Source organism: Salarias fasciatus, chromosome 22 (assembly GCF_902148845.1).
Source record: "Salarias fasciatus chromosome 22, fSalaFa1.1, whole genome shotgun sequence".
Classification (NCBI taxonomy): domain Eukaryota; kingdom Metazoa; phylum Chordata; class Actinopteri; order Blenniiformes; family Blenniidae; genus Salarias; species Salarias fasciatus.
The window spans coordinates 20,208,076-20,225,679 of record NC_043765.1 but is presented as its reverse complement, the minus strand read 5'-3'; positions in this window follow the sequence as shown (position 1 = coordinate 20,225,679).

Genomic DNA, 17,604 nt, shown 5'->3' with positions numbered 1-17,604 from the left:
CTGTTGCATTCCTCCACAAGCTGCAACCTCTGAGAACATTTCATTCAGAAAATGTGGAGAAAAAAGTCTGAAAAAGTCAGAGTTTTTGAAAATGTGGGATTTCCGTTTGACTTTTGTCTGATTTTTACTGCGTCAGCAAAATGCTCACTGAACCGGTTGTTGCTAGTATGTCAGCATTCACACTCCTTTAAGCTCTTTTTATTCAGTATGCTTTTTAGAAAAAAGTGTGTCTGCATGTGAAAGAGATATTGCTGAATTTAACGTTCTCTCTGGAAACCTCCACTGTTATTGATGTCGCTCATGTGTGGAAACACTTGTGACTGCAGCCGTCATGCATTTTCTGATGTGTTTGCACAGAGACGGAGATCCGGTGTGTTTTGACTATCTTCCACTCACGGAACTGTTTTCAGAGCGTGCCACTTTGAGAGACTCCTGACACTGTTGTCATGTAAACAGGCTTTCACAACTCAACCAAAAGTTTGCCGTTTTCCCTTGAAAACAGTGTACAAACGTTTGAAAACAGGCCGCAGCGCCACACTTCTCTCTCTCTCTCTGACAAACATAAAAGGATTGCTGCTCATTCTTTTGAATCCCAGTATATGCTCGGACTGCCAAAGGGCAAAAGCACAGGTCCAGTTAGGAACTGTTGTAGCAGGGTTGGGAGGGTTACTTTAAAATTGTATTTGGGTACAATTACAAGTTACTTGTCAAAAAATTAAATCAGTAACTTCTTCTAGTTACTTCATTTAAAAAGTAATATACCAGATTACTTTTAGATTACTTCACCAGCAAACATGAAAATAAAGACATAGACAAGTAGAATGTGTCATCCTCATGGCGTATTTACGACTCTACACACAGCAAACACTAAACGCTCTGACTGTTCTGAACTCTGCGGAGCTCTGTGTGTTCAGCCCCAATTAATACCAATAACATGACCTTTAACCTCTAACCTACTGAGAATCTGACATTCTTTCTTTCTGACTCAGGATCAGCTCCATCAGTTCAGACTGTGTTCCTCCAGTAGTTCTACAGTCCAGCAGCAGCACCAGGAGCCACATTGACAGAGTTAACACACATTTATATTATACTGTATACTCAGTCTGCTGTGTAGCTGTACTGCTGCAGTGAGGAGCAGGATTTGTCTTCAGGTAGGCCATGCTCAGTATTTTTTCAAGAGTTCAGAGTTGATTCATTCCTCAGTGACAGAAGGAAACATGCAGTCTCCAATAAATCCCCCATACAGGCTGAAGATATTATTGCCTCCATCAGATTCTTCTGAGTTCAGCCTGGTGAGGCTGTGGTCCTCAGCAGCGGGTTACTGACAGGTCAGCAGGCTAATAACACTTTAGCTTCACTGTGAGTTCAGGTGTGTTTCATACCTGTAGACGTGTCTTCAGGTTTGATGAGTCACTGGGTGTTGAGAGCATTTTCACAGCTGGGAGTGCAGAGGGGTTCTGGGCCTCATCTGATTTCAATGCAAAATATTGTCTAAGTTTCCAGCCAAAGAAAGAGTTTCTCTCTCAGGGAGCAGCCATGACTCCAGCAGCAGGTGGTAAAATCTGCGGCAGCGCAGGTGGTTTCATTCGCAGTTAAGCATGTAACAGTAGAGCGGAAGGCTGGTCCAAGATAGTGGTCGATGCGGCGTCTATCCTTTAAATATCTACGGCGTCTATTGTTGATAGATCTATGGTGGGGTTGCGGTTTGTGCCATAAAGTGTCACAGTGTCTGCATACGCCGCTTATGTCTGTTGTCTGGTTATCAAAAGTAATCCCGCTCAGTAAGCTGTGTTTTTATCAGATACACCTGTAAAGAGATTACATATTTTTTAGGTACTGTAATGGATTACAGTTACATTTTTTTTGTACCCTGATTACGTGACACCGTTACATGTAATCCGTTACTCCCCAACCCTCCGAACAAGCTACTATTAAGTGGGTCTGGTGATAATTCCCTGCTAGCTTCAACACCTAAATTGTATGAATTCATTCTGAGAAAAAAGAAACATCAGCAAGGTAATACATGTTTTCACTCCCAGGATTAAGTATTTTTCTACAGACTGTCTGACAAAGCATCCAACCATAAATCTACTTTGTACACTGCTTTATCAAATATAGGATCAGAAGGAGCTGAAGCTGATCCCAGGTCACCACGAACATTTTTTGGGGGACTGTGGAAAGAAATCAGAGTACGTAGTGAAAACCCACACAAACATCATGGGAGAACATGCAAACTCCAGTTACAAAGGTCTCAAAATGGACTAGAGTGTTATCTACAGCAGCACTGTGCCGTTACCAGCTCGAAAAGTGACATTTAAAGCTTTGGCTTTTCTCCTTTAATTTAAAAATCAGCAAAGGTCTATTGAGTAACACAAGACTGGACACTTGAAATTCGACTCTAAAACCACTTTACTCAAAAAAACAGTCAGACGGTTGTTTCTTCTACCTCTGTTTTTGGTCCAGCTTGTTTCCCAGGTGTGTTCTGCTTTCTGTGAACAGCGGCCGAAAAACTGATGATGTGACATTTTCTGCAACACGGAGACATCTCCTCTCACAACTGTCTTAATTTAAACGGTGAAAACACCGTTTTCCTTTTCCACTGAATCATCAGTGAAATGTCAGGGTTGTGCCAGTCTTTCTAAATAAAAGAACAAAAGACGTCTCCCTGGATCCAGGGTTTCCACCAACGTTCACCAATTACAGGGAGACGTCTGTAACAGAAGCAGCAGGAACAGCACTTTGTTCACAAACATTTTGCCTAACTAGACAGGAATACAGTGCAAGCAACAGTGTGCATCTTTGTAGATTTGTCATCTCTGGAGTGTGTGGAAAAGAAAAGTGTGTGATGGCATTTCTGTACAGCAATTTGGGCGACCCGGGAAGGCAAACAGCAGCATGATCTCGTCACTCTCACTTGGTCGTTATTCCCACCACTAAGACACACGAACGCCACACTGTGTGGATTTCATTGAAAATCTGTGAAGGACGACCGAAAATCACCGTCTGAGGAGGAAATGGACGAGGCAGCTTGAGAGAGAGAGAGTGGACACATCAGGAAATAACTCCTTCACTTCACAGACAGTGGTCAAATGGACAAAACTCTGAAGTCTGTTCTTCTTTCAGAGAGACTCACTCAGCTGAATTACAGCTGATACTGTAACTCAGTCTAATGATTTCTATAACTAACACATCATTTGTCTGCGAACCGTCCTCACGAGTGGCTGCTTCTGATAAAATACACTTAGTTCTCTCGAACCCACATTATATGATGAGCAAATGAAAGTTTACGCACACTTCAAAAACAACACGTTTCTGCTTCTGATCTTCTCAGAGGTCAGAGGTCGTATTAGCATGATCACGTTCATGTACTCTTCATGTTCTGCCTGTTGACGAGGGATGGGAATTGTTAAGAATTTAGCGATTCCGATTCCATTATCGATACTGCTTATCGGTGCGCTGGGGGCCGCAGGGCATTATGGGTGGGACCGTTTGGGCCATTTCGGGGCCGTTTTGTGTGTTTTATGTGTTCATTTGTGTTTCCTTTTCATTATGGCTGTGTTGTGTTTATTGTTATCGTGCCGTAGCCGTGTTTATTACATCATTACAATTCTTTATCAATTCTCTTATTGATTCTCATTGAGTGAGAAATGAAACAATAAAAATGGGGTGTTTGCATTAACTCTTTAATATCTTCGTCCTGAACGGAAAAAAAAAATATCCATGTCATGAAAACTTTGCAATCGTTGTAAGTAGCCCCAGTTTCATCATTTCCTGTGAAATACAGCCAAACTCTGGAGCTTCTTCCTGACGCCAGGTTGAAAAGCTCAAAACCAAATTAAACCAGGCTCACACTGGATGCCCGTGCATGTCCAGTCCAGCTCTGCAGCACTGTCACTCACAGGCCTGTGTGTCTGCTGTCAGCTGATGGAGGTTGCCAGATCTGCCCCAAATATGATGTTAAAACCGCCCAACAATAGAAAGCAGTCTAAACCTCCATCTCTGTAGAAAATGCATGTTAAAACCGTAAAAACCGGATTGCATTAAAAAAAAAAAAATTAAAAAAAAATAAAAAAACACTTCACAAACACATAACCATTCCATCAACAAACCTCGGGTTCAAAAGAAGCTTGATTGTGTGTAAATCCGCCCAATCTGGCAACACAGCCGCTCCGGTCAAAGAGCTATGTTTTGTGCAATTTTAGTGTCTTTTAACTTTCCTACAATGAGTAAGTACAACATCGTTCATTCTTCTAATGCATGTAATGATTAGATGGCGTTGTTTGTTATATATTCTACCTGAAGAATTAAAAAAAACTAAGTGAAGGTAAAAACACAACACATATTTTATTTTGAAATCACAGATTTTGAAACGCGTATCTACTTTCCATCTGACACCCGACTTGTTTCTGTTCAGATTGAAGCGGCAGGGCTCCGGAGTGAGAAAACATAGGATCCTTGCTGAGAGCGGACCGCAGCCGCGCTGTGGCTGCTGTGAGTCCATGCGTCTCTCACACAGCGGAACCAATAAGTGGAATCGTTAAAGGGATACTTCCTACAATTCCTTAGTCATTTCGAACAGCATACTTACTTTTTTTGTGAGGGCGAGCTGTTGTTGATTCAGAAGTGAGTCGGGGAAGGTTTTCGGGACGGACACAATGGAAGTGGATGGTATTTTTGGTTCCCCCTCTTCAAACTCATCAAATACAAAATCCAACAACCCCAAAACACTTTGGTGGACACGTTATAATCCCCACATTCACTACGCTGTGAAATATTAAAGCGATACTTCAACATTTTGGCAAATTGGCCCATTTAGCGCAATTCCTTAGTCATTTCGAACAGCATACTTACTTTTTTGTGAGGGCGAGCTGTTGTTTATTCAGAGGTGAGTCGGGGAAGGTTTTCAGGACGGACACAATGGAGGTGGATGGTATTTTTGTTCCCCCTCGTCAAACTCATCAAATACACAATCCAACAATCCCAAAACACTTTGGTGGACACGTTATAATCCGCACATTCACTACGCTGTGGAACACCAACAAATAATATTGTAGCGTTATGACACTGAAGCAAATACTGGGAACTACTTTATCTTTTGAAATCACTACGCCCAGACGCCATGTTTAGTAAGTAGTTCCGTCTTAGCAATCTTCGCATAAACAACTCAATCTGCTAATTTTGCATTAATATTTCACAGCGTAGTGAATGTGCGGATTATAACGTGTCCACCAAAGTGTTTAGGGGTTGTTGGATTTTGTATTTGATGAGTTTGATGAGGGGAACCAAAAATACCATCCACTTCCATTGTGTCCCGAAAACCTTCCCCGACTCACCTCTGAATAAACAACACCTCGCCCTCACAAAAAAAGTAAGTATGCTGTTCGAAATGACTAAGGAATTGCGCTAAATGGGCCAATTTGCCAAAATGTTGAAGTATCCCTTTAAATATTTGTTGAGTGTGCATTGAAAGTCAAAACATGAGTGAATTGTCACCACTTTCACTTTTCTATTCCTTCAACTATTGATCCACTTACAACTCGATCCAGTTACTGGCAGTCACTGGGCTCTGGAGCCAACTCCAACAAGCGAAGCACAAACACAAAGAGACACGGTAAAACATGCACATATGGGAAACTTAGAGACGTCACTGAGCCTGACGGAAGAACACTTTAAACCCCTGACACACCCTTGCTGTGAAGCAAGAGCGTTAACCTCGCCACTTATCTGCTATTAAATATGAATTTTGGATGAAAACCTTTCTGAAAATGTGCGTTTTATCAGTGGCGGACCGTGCATTTCACACTAAGGCCTTCAGAACAGATCCGCCTGAACCAATCCACCTCTCAATAACTATTTTGTCTACAAAAAAAAATCTTATTATGCAGATATGCACATAAAGAGTTGTTGCACAGCAGATAGATACTTGTGCAGCCAGAATAAATGCCTTTGCTGAAGTGCACAATTCTCCTACTACATCTGTGCACATACAATGAGCATCAACAACTTAATTAAACAGCAATATTATTTAGGAAAAGAGGAACATTTTACTCACCAAAATCCCGATTATTTGAAAACAAAATACATCCTCCTTTCCGTCCTCAAAAAGAGTTCAACTGCTCTGTCATATAGATTATCTGTGCGTTTCAGTTCCATAAAGCCAGGGCTGAAAGTCCAGCTGCCCTGTGGTATTTCTGGCATAAGTTTTATTTCTCTTCAGGTCTTCTTCTTCTTCTTCTTTGGAATAATTGAGGTAGGCGACCAACAACTTAGGTGCATACCGCCCCCTACTGTATCTCTTAGTGAATGTAAATCAGAGGGCCTGGATCTGCTGTTGTTAGAAGCTAGAAGGCGCTGAGTCGCCAACTCGAAATCTGATTGGTTGAAGCAACTGTCTGATTGGTTGAAGCAACTGTCTGATTGGTTGAAGCAGCTGTCTGTTTGACGCTTAACTTTACTTCACTGCGCCATCGGGAACGGATAGCGAAGGCCTCGGGCAGATTTCTTTGACCCTAGCAACAGATGATGCCTGAAATCTGATTGGTTAAATGATTTAATATGAAAAAACATGTCTGGAAGCAGCGCAACCACGGGAAAACTATGAAAGGAACTGGAACATACCGTTTGGAATCATTTATTAATTATTTATGGACAAAATATAATTTACATCAGTCTGTAATTCAGATAATTTTTAGGCCAGCAGAGAAGGCTTTGCAGGCCCTGACGGCCCACCACTGCGTTTTATCATCTAAAACTCAGACGACTTATTACTTGTGGTCAACTCATGCCCCCCGCTGCAGCATTTAGCCAACAACCTGTAACCTGCAGACTGGCAAAGTTTGGAGTTCAGTGCTTGTTCGTGCAGTTGTTTTACTTATCTCTTGCAGGTGCAGACATTCAACTGTTTCTTTTTTCTTCAAATTCTCTCCTCTGCAGTATTGTGTGGAGTGACGGCACCACCTCCTGAACGCTCTCCATCCTCGGTCAGCCTGCAGAGTGACCTCCCTACAGCCTGGACAGTGAGATAAGCTCACACCTTCCTCTCCTGTCCAGCTCTCCCTCTCCCCTCTCTCCTCGCTCCCTCCTCCGGATCTCCGCCTCCTCTCTTCCTCGGCCTGCAAGGTTCCTCGCTCTCCTCTGCATTTTTGCGTTTAATTTTTCACTCTCTTCCCATCTTTCTCCTCAGTTTTCTGATATTTTATCTTTCTCGCTCCCTCATTCTCTATTTGTCTTTTACAGGTTAACATATAGGGAATCACCAAAGTGAAAAACAACTCTAGGAGCTGTTTTTGTTGCCAGCCGTGTGTGTGTGTATTTGTTTGTGTGTGTGTGTGTGTGTTTCTGTCAGAGGGGGGATTTGTGCTGACTGGTAAGGGTAAAAGATTCATGACCCAACAAAGCCTGTCAGGGCCATACACACTCACAAACACACACTCGCATAAACACACACTCAATTTTGAGAGCAGGTGAGTCTGCAGATTTCGCTCTTGAGGGGAGACAAATGGGCTTAAAGAAAATGTAAGAAGGAGAGAATGGAAGACACTCATGAGCAAAAGGAGGGGAAGAGACAGAGAGACACAAAGCAGCGCAAAGAAAAAAGTAAGAGGGAGATAAGAGGGGAGAGACAGAGGGAAAGGAGGTGGTTCATGAAGCAGAAAGGTCTTTGAGCCATTTAATACATGAGGGATTTCTTGGCTGTGATGACACATCAGAGGGAATAAACAGAGGAGAGGAGATGTGGAGGAAGCACAGATGCAGAAAAAGACTGAGTAACCTTCAAATCACAACGCTGTGATGTACTTTTAACTGATCACATAGTGGAAATCCCATGTTAATATGGCGGCGGTTCCCCGGGGAAGGATGATCAGCGGTATCGGGCGAGGTCAGGAGCCCAAGTGGACCCAGGGGCTTTTAAAAAACACAAGAAACAGCACACTACTTTATGTAATCACCGTTATCTTATGCTACAGGCTGTACAGCGGTCCACGGCTGAAGCATGGGGCCGGGCGTCTTTCTGTGGGGAGTCGCAGGTTTACTCCAAAAAACTTGAACTTTGAAATTAACTGCAGATTTGAATCTGATTACAGGAATGTCTGTCGCATGTCTTTCTGTCACAGAAACAGTCTGTTGAATTGGGCATCTGTCAGTTTGATTGTTGAAACAGATTCAAAGGTTCAGTGCAGGTTGATAGAGATACAGTCCACTGAAGATCTACAATGCTCCATTTAAATCAACCGGCTCTCGTCCTTATTAAAGTGGCCGCAGTGATTGTAAAGATAATTGAAAAGAACATTGTACTCTCCTCTTCCACTGAAGAGATTTAAGAAAACAACGAGCCCACTGGGACAAAACGAGCAAAACTAACTGCAGCTTTAATAGTGAAGTCGAATATCAGTGAAGCCATTTCACAAGCACCTTTACAGATTTCCAGTCAGAAAGGCAAATTCCTGACTCACCTCCACGGGTTGCATATTATCTCAGTGGTAACGGCGTGTCTGGCAAAGTTTCAGGTGCTCCAAGTTTTGTAAACACATTAATAATAAGCTCATAAGTGCATGTGCTTTAGAAAACTCATACAAAAGGTGTCTGTGAGCGTTTGGAGGCTGGAGGTGTTTCTAGAAACATTTGAATACAATGGAAACGTTATTCTTTACATAATTTATTTCACATTGTGAAACTTGAATATATGTGAATGCTTTTATTATTGTAATTAGTTCACATGGGGGTCCTGATGGGTTTTGGGAAGGAAAGAACCTAAATTTAAATCACGACAGAATTTGATCAGATATTTTTCCTGCTGTTTTTATCGAAAGCTGAAGTGCACACTATCATTTTTTTAAAGGTTTAAACCTTAAAAAAACAACTTTTTCAGTGATGTTCTGATTACTTTCCAGATGATCGCCTGTAAATATAAAAATGCCACCAGTTGCATGACGGCTTGTGGCTTCCCTCGTAAATGAGGACGTATATTCCTTGTGCTAATGCATGCATGCACATGAACGGCCGGCCTGTCATTGAGATGCGCATCCAGCCCTCCGTCAGTTCGCCAAACATCAGCAGTGAAGCCCAGTGTAGCATGAGGGAGCAAAGCATTATTTTATCTAAATACATTCAGCCCTCTCTCTGTCTCTCAGCACCTACAGAATCAATAGTCATTACACTCAGAGTGAATTGATCTCTCAGCGCTGTTTGCTGATTCCTCGGACTAAACTAACACCAAATGAATCCTGGGCTCCCTGTACAGACTGATAGTATCAGGTGGATGGAAGTTGAGCGTGGACCGGCCAGAAGTGGGGGGGGGGGGGGGGGGGGAGTCAGAGAGAGCGGTGGAAGTCACATGAAATCAGATCAGCTCCCTTTATAAGACAACGTGTCTCAGAACTCTATTGTTTACCTGCTGAACAAACGCGTTGGAATCAAGTAGCAGGCAGGACTAAATGGCTGCTGATTTGCTCGGCGTTATGCGGTCGTGACGAGAGGTGGGTCGGAGAGAGGGAGCCGAGATACAGATGAAAGGAAACGAGATGGAGAGGAGGTGTGAGTGAGTGGGAGAGTGAATATGTATAATTGAAAAAAAAAAAAAGAAGAAGAAGAAGACGAAGAAGAAGACATCACAAGAATCCTACCACAGCATTTCAGGATGATCAGAATATTTTCAAAAGTCAAGATTTTTGTGAGCACATACTTTTTCCTTTCATGTGTTTAATGTGTCCTACCGGCGTGATCCTCGCTGTGGGCTCTTTGTCTTCAGATGGATGAACCTAAATAATACCTTATACAGAAAATTCAACAGCAAATGCCTGTTTTAAACGGTTTCACTTGTCATGAAGAACACCAATATCTGAAGTGAGTAACACTGATGATCATCCTGTCCTCAGATTTGATGTATATAAGGAGCAGGACTGCAGCTCCTGTGATGTGCTGCTGGTCTGCAGCGGTCAGTATCTATCAAGACTGGTCCAAAGAAGCAAAGGCGTTCAACCGGGAACACAGTCTTAGGCGGTCAGGGCTCATTGATGCGTGTGGTCCAGTGGAAGCCCCCAACTCACAACCTGCAGGATTTAAAGGATCTGCCGCTAACACCTCGGCGCTCGATTCCGCAGCAGGGCCTCAGATGTCAGATCTCAGCAACACGAGGGAAAAACCTGCACAGTGTTAAGCAGATGATCATTTCAAAGCTGATTGGTATGAAATGCTCCACTGTCTCCCAGGTTTAGTGTGAAGGAACTCGTGTTACCATGACGTTACATCATTTCTTCTTCTGTGACCAAAAATAAAGCGAATTAGACTTCACACTGATGAATAGGCCGGACCATGATATACTATGATTGTCGTTAAAACAGCACTCCCACACTGCCAAAACACTGCGCTGCTGTGTGTGTGTGTGTGTGTGTGTGTGTGTGTGTCACACAAGGCTATTTTGTCAGTTTTTATTCTGAAGCAGCAGTAAAAGAAGCGTTTTAATACACGGTGGAGGGGGAAACTTAAGCTGGCAGTCAATTCCAACTCCGAGCGGATCTGCAGCGGAATGAGATTGAAATGGGATTTCTAGTAATGTCACGTCCAGAGTTGTGACAGTGTAATCAAACACTGACGTGCGCATGTACACTTATTTATAACATAATCTGCGGTCATGGATATGGGCTTAAGGCCGCGGATCACACGGTCCTGTTAGCACAATGATAACAGCGGCTTCTTCGCGCGGGAAGAGATGGAATAATTAACATTTTTGCTCTTGGACGGCCAGACGGCTGCCAGGAAAGAAAGGAGAGACCAGACTTTGACAGATCTTATCCTCACCTCTTCCTGTCTTCAGGTGGCTTAATGTCCCTTTATCACTCACCAACTCCTGTCTGTTTTGTTGACAGAGCTGACACCGAAAAGCAGGGCTTCAGATCTGCCCCTGCAGCAGTGTTTCTTCTGTTTGCCCTGCTGCAGACAAGAAAGAAAGAAAAAAGAAAAAAAACAGGAGGAGGCTCCCAGCATCCTGTGTCATGCAGCTACATGGCCAGAGCAGCACAGCTATTGAACCAAAAGATTAGATTTGGAGCCAAGCAACTCCACTGTCTCACAAAACACATTATTTGTTTTGTGGTTGAGCTGAATGTAGTTTATAAAGGAGTTAAAGTGCTGAAACTGGAAGCACTGAAGCATCCAAAGGCTTTTTTTTTTTTTTTCTGGGCCACATGTAGCAGGTTACAACCGTTCGCTTGGTGACCGGCAGCAGTGAATAATCTCATCTTCTGCTGATGTCTTTTTCTTTTTTTTTTTTTTTTTTCATTGAAGAGGCAGAAATCTCAGAGACAGGTGGCTCAAAAAGATGGATAAATAAAAAGAGATTTATCTGGATGAATGGATACCACAGGCGGTGGGTGATAAAATGTTTGTGTGGTTTGGGTAAAAAAAAGAAAAAAAAAGCACAATAAAATATGGCTGTGAATTTAAACTGTGAGCCGCCAGCTTCCAAATGCAAAAAAAAAAAAAAAAAAAAAAAAAAAAAAATCCAGTTTGAGTATGTTCATAATTATTTTTCAGCCTGTGAACTCACAACTCATAAAATGTTATGCCTCTTCAACAAATAATTTGTCTGTGATTAATCATTTAATCTAACAAGTTGTTCATGAGACATTTTGCATCTGTTTCATTTCATTTTTATAAACAACAATATTCACTTCTTTATAAATGCCACTGTTGAGTTGATGCCACTTCATTTGGTTCACCTGTTAACCCACAATGTGAACAATACAAGTGTCAAAAGAAAACAAACTTACGTTATGAGCCTCACAGAAATGAAATTATGAACCTTTTTACTGAAACAAGGCAGAACATTAAAAAACATTCAAGGTTCGCTTTCGATGCAAAACAGTGTTTTATTCTCCATGAAGACTTTCCTGTTGTCCTCACAGGAAAGACAAATCTCCATAATGTTAGTGTATAAACAGATTTAGGCACATACAAAATTAATACACGCCAGCACACACTGATACACACACACACACACACACACAGAGCCACACACCCCTTCACTATGACAGTTGCATTAGAATGAATGAGAATCTCAAAACCAATCACTTTATAGCTTTATGGATCATCTGTCAGCCCGGCCATTAGGCTGCCAACTTCTTGACATTTACCAACAAATTCATATTTCTCACACACACACCCACACTTGCATACGCACACGCATACACGCGCACGCACGCGAGAGATGCACTTTCAGCCACCGTTTCGGTCCTCACTACGGTAGGATTACACCCGCACCGACACACACTGAACGCTTGTTGACATTTGCCAGCTCTACACATTTTTCTGCCAGGCATTTTCAAACGAAGGACATGAGATAGATCCCTGTAACTTAAGACAGATTGATCCGTTTCCACCATAAAACTTGTTTCACTGCCTCTGAGGATGTGCTTCTCTGCGGCATACACACACACACACAGTTGACACAGACAGATCCAATTCGAGCGTAAAATTTACTCGCTGTCTGTTGTTCGCCTCTTCCCTGCACTGTGCGTGTGTGTGTGTGTGTGTGTGTGTGCGTGAGAAAATGACATTATGCGTGGTTACTATAATAGATGGGCACTGGTCAGGCCCAGACCACTGAGAGCTGGTTTGAAAGATTAACAAGACGTCACGATTTAGTTATGACACATCTTAAATTACTCAGTCTATTAAAAAAAAGAAAAGGGAAGAAACTTCCAACCAAATGTCAAACTGAAATCCGCCAGCGAGGATCGGCTGCTGTGAAGCGCCATCAAACCAGCTGGAAAACTGCATTTGCAGAGTAATTAATTTGAACCCTCGAGATGGCCAGAAGTCTCTAAACAGACCCCATCAGAGGGCTGCTTCCACACCAGGATAGGGTTCACGCTATTAAAGGACCGGCAATTACAATCATCTGTAAATCCCATTAAAAAATTAAAATCTAAGTATCTCTTTTTGCATTTTAAAACTTAATCCAACTTTCCTGAGGCCCTCAGCTGTGTGACGTGTACTGCCACCGTGGGTGACCTGTTATTTCATTACTTGGAAAACTCCTTCCCTGTTTCTGCTGGGTTCATCCCGCCTTTGCTTTTGTGTTCTAAATTTATGCTTTTATGTGCAACTGATGATACGCTGAAGCTGAGATCATTTTCGTTTGAGGCTAATTGGTGACCGGATCGTGCAGACGTGGCCGTCTGCCTCTCTGTTTGCCCCGTAATGAACGGGTGACCTATCCGCCGCCGCCCCCGCCTTCACCATCAGTCATCTGGAACGGTCTCCAGCGCCTCCAGACCCGGAGCTGGAGAACACTGGATATAGTAAGATGGGTTGGATGCAACTTTAAGGAAATGTTCATTTTCCATTGAAACTTCAGACACTGCGGCTGCTCACCTTGGTCACGATCATCAGATGACGCTTTCACGGTGAATCAGGCGGCACAGCCTTTTCCAAGTTGAAATGAATTTTCAGTGCTAAGTTAACTAAGTTAGCGGTTTAGATTGACAGACGATAAAAGGGGAGATTCATTTTCTCATTGCAAGGTGGAATCAGCCTCAGTGTTCAAGCTTCCTCAGGTTTCCTCCCACAGTCCAGAATCAAGCAGGTTTTATGAACGGGTGACGGCATCGGCCCACACTCGTCAATATGACCAGATGACAGGTTTCAGCGACTGAACCGCTCCATTCGTCTTCTGTCGCTGCTTTAACCGAACCTACAGTGTTATAAAGCTGAAGTTCAGTCCAGCTCGCTGTGCATAAAAAAAAAAAAAAAGAGTGATTCCTCGCTAAAACCAACATAAAAGGCCTAAAGACGCAGAGAGTCAAACTGTAACAGAACCACCTGACTCCTCGGCTACTTCCTGATTCCTCTGGTGACCACCGAAACAGAGGCGAGGTCAGCTGAGGGCGGGACCGACGGGAGGCGGTGACCGAGAGGACGAGAGGTCGCGTGTGTGAGACACACGGGAGAGTCCTGCTGAGTGTATGCGCAGGTGAACGAGCACACACACACACACACACAAGCCAACGCACATCCAGAGTAATGGGTATTATGTATTAATAGAGCTGTATGAACGGACACTGGCTGGGTTTAATGAGGCTCAGGGGTTATCACACATGCACGGGAATATCACACCTTCTGCTGTGTGAGAGGCTGAAACCAATAAGACACCTTCAAGTTGAAAGTTTGCCCTTACACACCTAAAATAATTCAGTTTTTCATTTTTCTTCTTAAACAACTTATTTAGTCACTTTTTTTTTATTTCTAGACTTCATCATTTATTCCCTAAATGCTGCAAGTTTTAATTTACTGATATTTGCTATAATCTAACAGCAAAGAAAATATTTTGTCCTTTAATTAATAGTTTTTTTCCATCGATCCCGGAGCCAGTCCAAGCTGGTATTGATCAAACAATGGGACAGAGAGTCAATCCACACAGAGACGCAGACAACATCAGCTCATCCACAGTATTGGACAATTTTAAATCAATGATTCACCGAACACACAATGGATTTTGATCGAGGCAGAACACCAGAGTAAATTCAGCATGCACAGGGGGAACATGCAAACGCAACACAGCAAGGCTATGACTTTGATTCTATCAAGGAATTTTCCTGATATTCTGTATTTTATTGTGACTCTTTTCATTATCCAGTTCTAGTAAAGTAGTCAAGATGAAAGCATGTTCATTTCTATACGATAAATTTATATTTTTGTGTGTATATTTGTGTGTGTGTGTGTGTGTTATCGCGATAAAATCAGGTCTTCTCACTTTGTGCTGCAAGAGGCCAGCCTTTTTTTTAAATTAATGAATCAACTGATTTAGTGCTGTGTGGTACACTGATTCTAGCTTTAACCTTGAGTTTGAGGGACTTGAGGGTTTGAATCACAACTGAAGAAGGAAAGGTTAGGTTGAATATAAGTTACTGACAACTGTGTTTTAATGACCTCAACTGCTATCGTAGCCCCAGCATTAAGGTAAAATCCAGTCGTAAATCAATGTTTCATGCACTCAGACTGAAACACATGCAGAGAAGCTTGATGGCTCACGACACATTTTTCAGAACTCAACAATCCCTTCAATAATAAAAAAGAAAAGGTTAAAAAAAAAAGCCTAGTATACAAGAAAATATGATCAAAATAATAAAATGCTATTATATACAAGAGCAAAGCCATTAGACTGCATTAAGGAAGATTTACAGCTTCTATATTTTCCTGTCGATATCATTTTTTTCTTTTTTCTTTTTTTTTTGTTCTATGGTCTAAATAAAAAGGCCTGTGATGAACATTCTCTCAATGTCGTGTTTGTTTCAAGGTAACCTCAGTCGGTCACCATTTGAAATATTCACACGCAGTTTCAGAGCATGTAGGGCCACACATCAAACAGCCATGGACCTTCACACCGTCTGTGTAGTCACTGTTGGATGTCCCCCCACACACACACACGCACACACACATCTACATCTACTGTACAAGGTTGGAGCTGTAAAGTCACATCGGCATGCGGGGACATGCTGCACGTGTGTTGCCTGTAAAGCACTTTGGGACATGTTCCCTGATCCATGACAGAGTGAAGGGCTGAGCGGGAGAGCAGAAGGCGAGAACAGGAGAAAGAGCTGCACACAAAGAGAGGACGTCACTGTGTGCGAGTCTCACGCTGGAAGAAAAACCCGACAATCCAAGCCCCAAGAACCTTCGTGATTGATGCAACCTCAGCGCAAATTAAATTTGACGTGGTTAAAGTCGATCACCGTAGCGTCGCCTCCTGATTCGTCACTTGGAGAAATGAAGGCAGAAAATCCCTGCATGGTCCAAACGAAGCTTTCCTTCAAAACGAAAAAGCAGCCATGGTAACATCTTGGATTTGCCAAAACATTTAAAGCTTCAATAATCAATGATTTTACACTGAAGTATTAATGAGGCAATGGTTAAAACGAACTGTATGCCTGTGTGTTTGTCACTGTCTTAATAATAATGTGAATGAAGTGCAAATTAACTGCAGCATTTTGTTTTTCTGCGTAAAATTTCAAATACCTCTGCCGAGGGTCGTGCTGTTTTAGTGGAATTAGAGGACTTGAACTAAAAGGCATTTGTGGAAGCCGGCGACCTTTCTGCTGATGACATTAGCTTAGCATGAGGGTCGACTTGTGAAAGCGCGCAGGCTGAAGGCTGCGGCGATCAAACCGCCGGAGAGGCAACAATAATTTCCCCAAGATTAGTGTAGAAAGAAGCGTTGTGGCAAATTTGAAAAGAAATTTCAGGCTGCTCGAATTAGGCTTTCTAAAAGGCGGCGCCAAATGTGAAATTTTCAAGAAAATAAAGATTTGTCATTATTTCTGGAACATAATGGTGTCTTTGATTGATCCTGCACCAAGGTGACCACTTTCAGCTGGAGCTGATGGGATTTAATGAAATACCAGCGACTGTTATTGTGGCCTGAGCTTTTCTCAGACAGCGGCCAGGGAAACTTCCTGATCGTCCTTTGGTGGTCATGATCGGCTGCTCAGGCCTGGCTTCCCATGGCGTTCACAGGTGGTGTATCCCGTCTGCCCATATCTCTTAAAAACAGCTTTTTAACTCCATCTCTTTAACAAATAGGTCTTCCTGAAAGGTGAGGACCCAAACAAAGACCCCCAAGCTCCTTAAACCACAACTGAATGTGCACATGTAGACAGATATATTTACATTTTACATTTTATCCTCAAAAAACTCATGAGGGTCGAACGAGTGCAGCGTTAGACATGTGAGGGTTTCAGCTCGTACGGTAGGAAACTAAGAGATCACTGGTTCCAAATGACTTTTGATTAAATCTGGATTGGAGTATGCTCAGTTATAACTAGGCCATAACACCGCCGAGTGTGATTGCTCTCCGTAAACTGTTAATTATGGGAACTTGCAGTGTGTAGTGGAATATTTTATTAGTCAATGTTAAAGAATTAATCTAGCCGCCCGAGTTCCCCTTCCTTGTCTCTTTATGTCTGTGTCGGTGATGCAATTCATTTAATCAGAGTCAGGCTGTGCCTACTGTGATCATCACAAGTGTTTCTTTTCTCAGGAGAATTACCGTTGATTTCCACGCATTTCTCAAAAAAAAAAAAAAAAAACTTAGCATGGAGGCTGTTAATTAAAGATCTGGCAGTCTTCCAGGCTCACAAACAGCAGACACAAGGTCATCTCAGTCAATTGAAGAAAACACAACCACTGGTAAGAGAAGCAGTGCTGAGCTTATTTCGTCTGCAAAACTGCATCTAATGAATTAACTTGTGTTGCTTTGGTTTAGTGGAAAGTGGACATGCAGTGGCACCGAGCGTGTGTGTGTGTGTGTTTGTGTTTGTGTGTGTGTGTGTGCCAACAGGGGAAATGAAAAAAACATCAGACAGACCCCTGGAGCAGCTGCGGTCTCCAGTGGTCCCCGTGCTAAAACGCACACAGACACACAAAATATGCAACATTTTGTGCCTTCCTCCTCTCAACCCGGGACTGATGCAGGCTGCTTTAAGTCCAAATACACCTGAAAAGAAACGTACCGCAACAAACTAGGGGCCGATCAATGAAAGCTGAAATCAAACCACCATCTGTGAGCTTTTAGGAGACCACCATCAAGCAAACACGATGGCTTTGGAG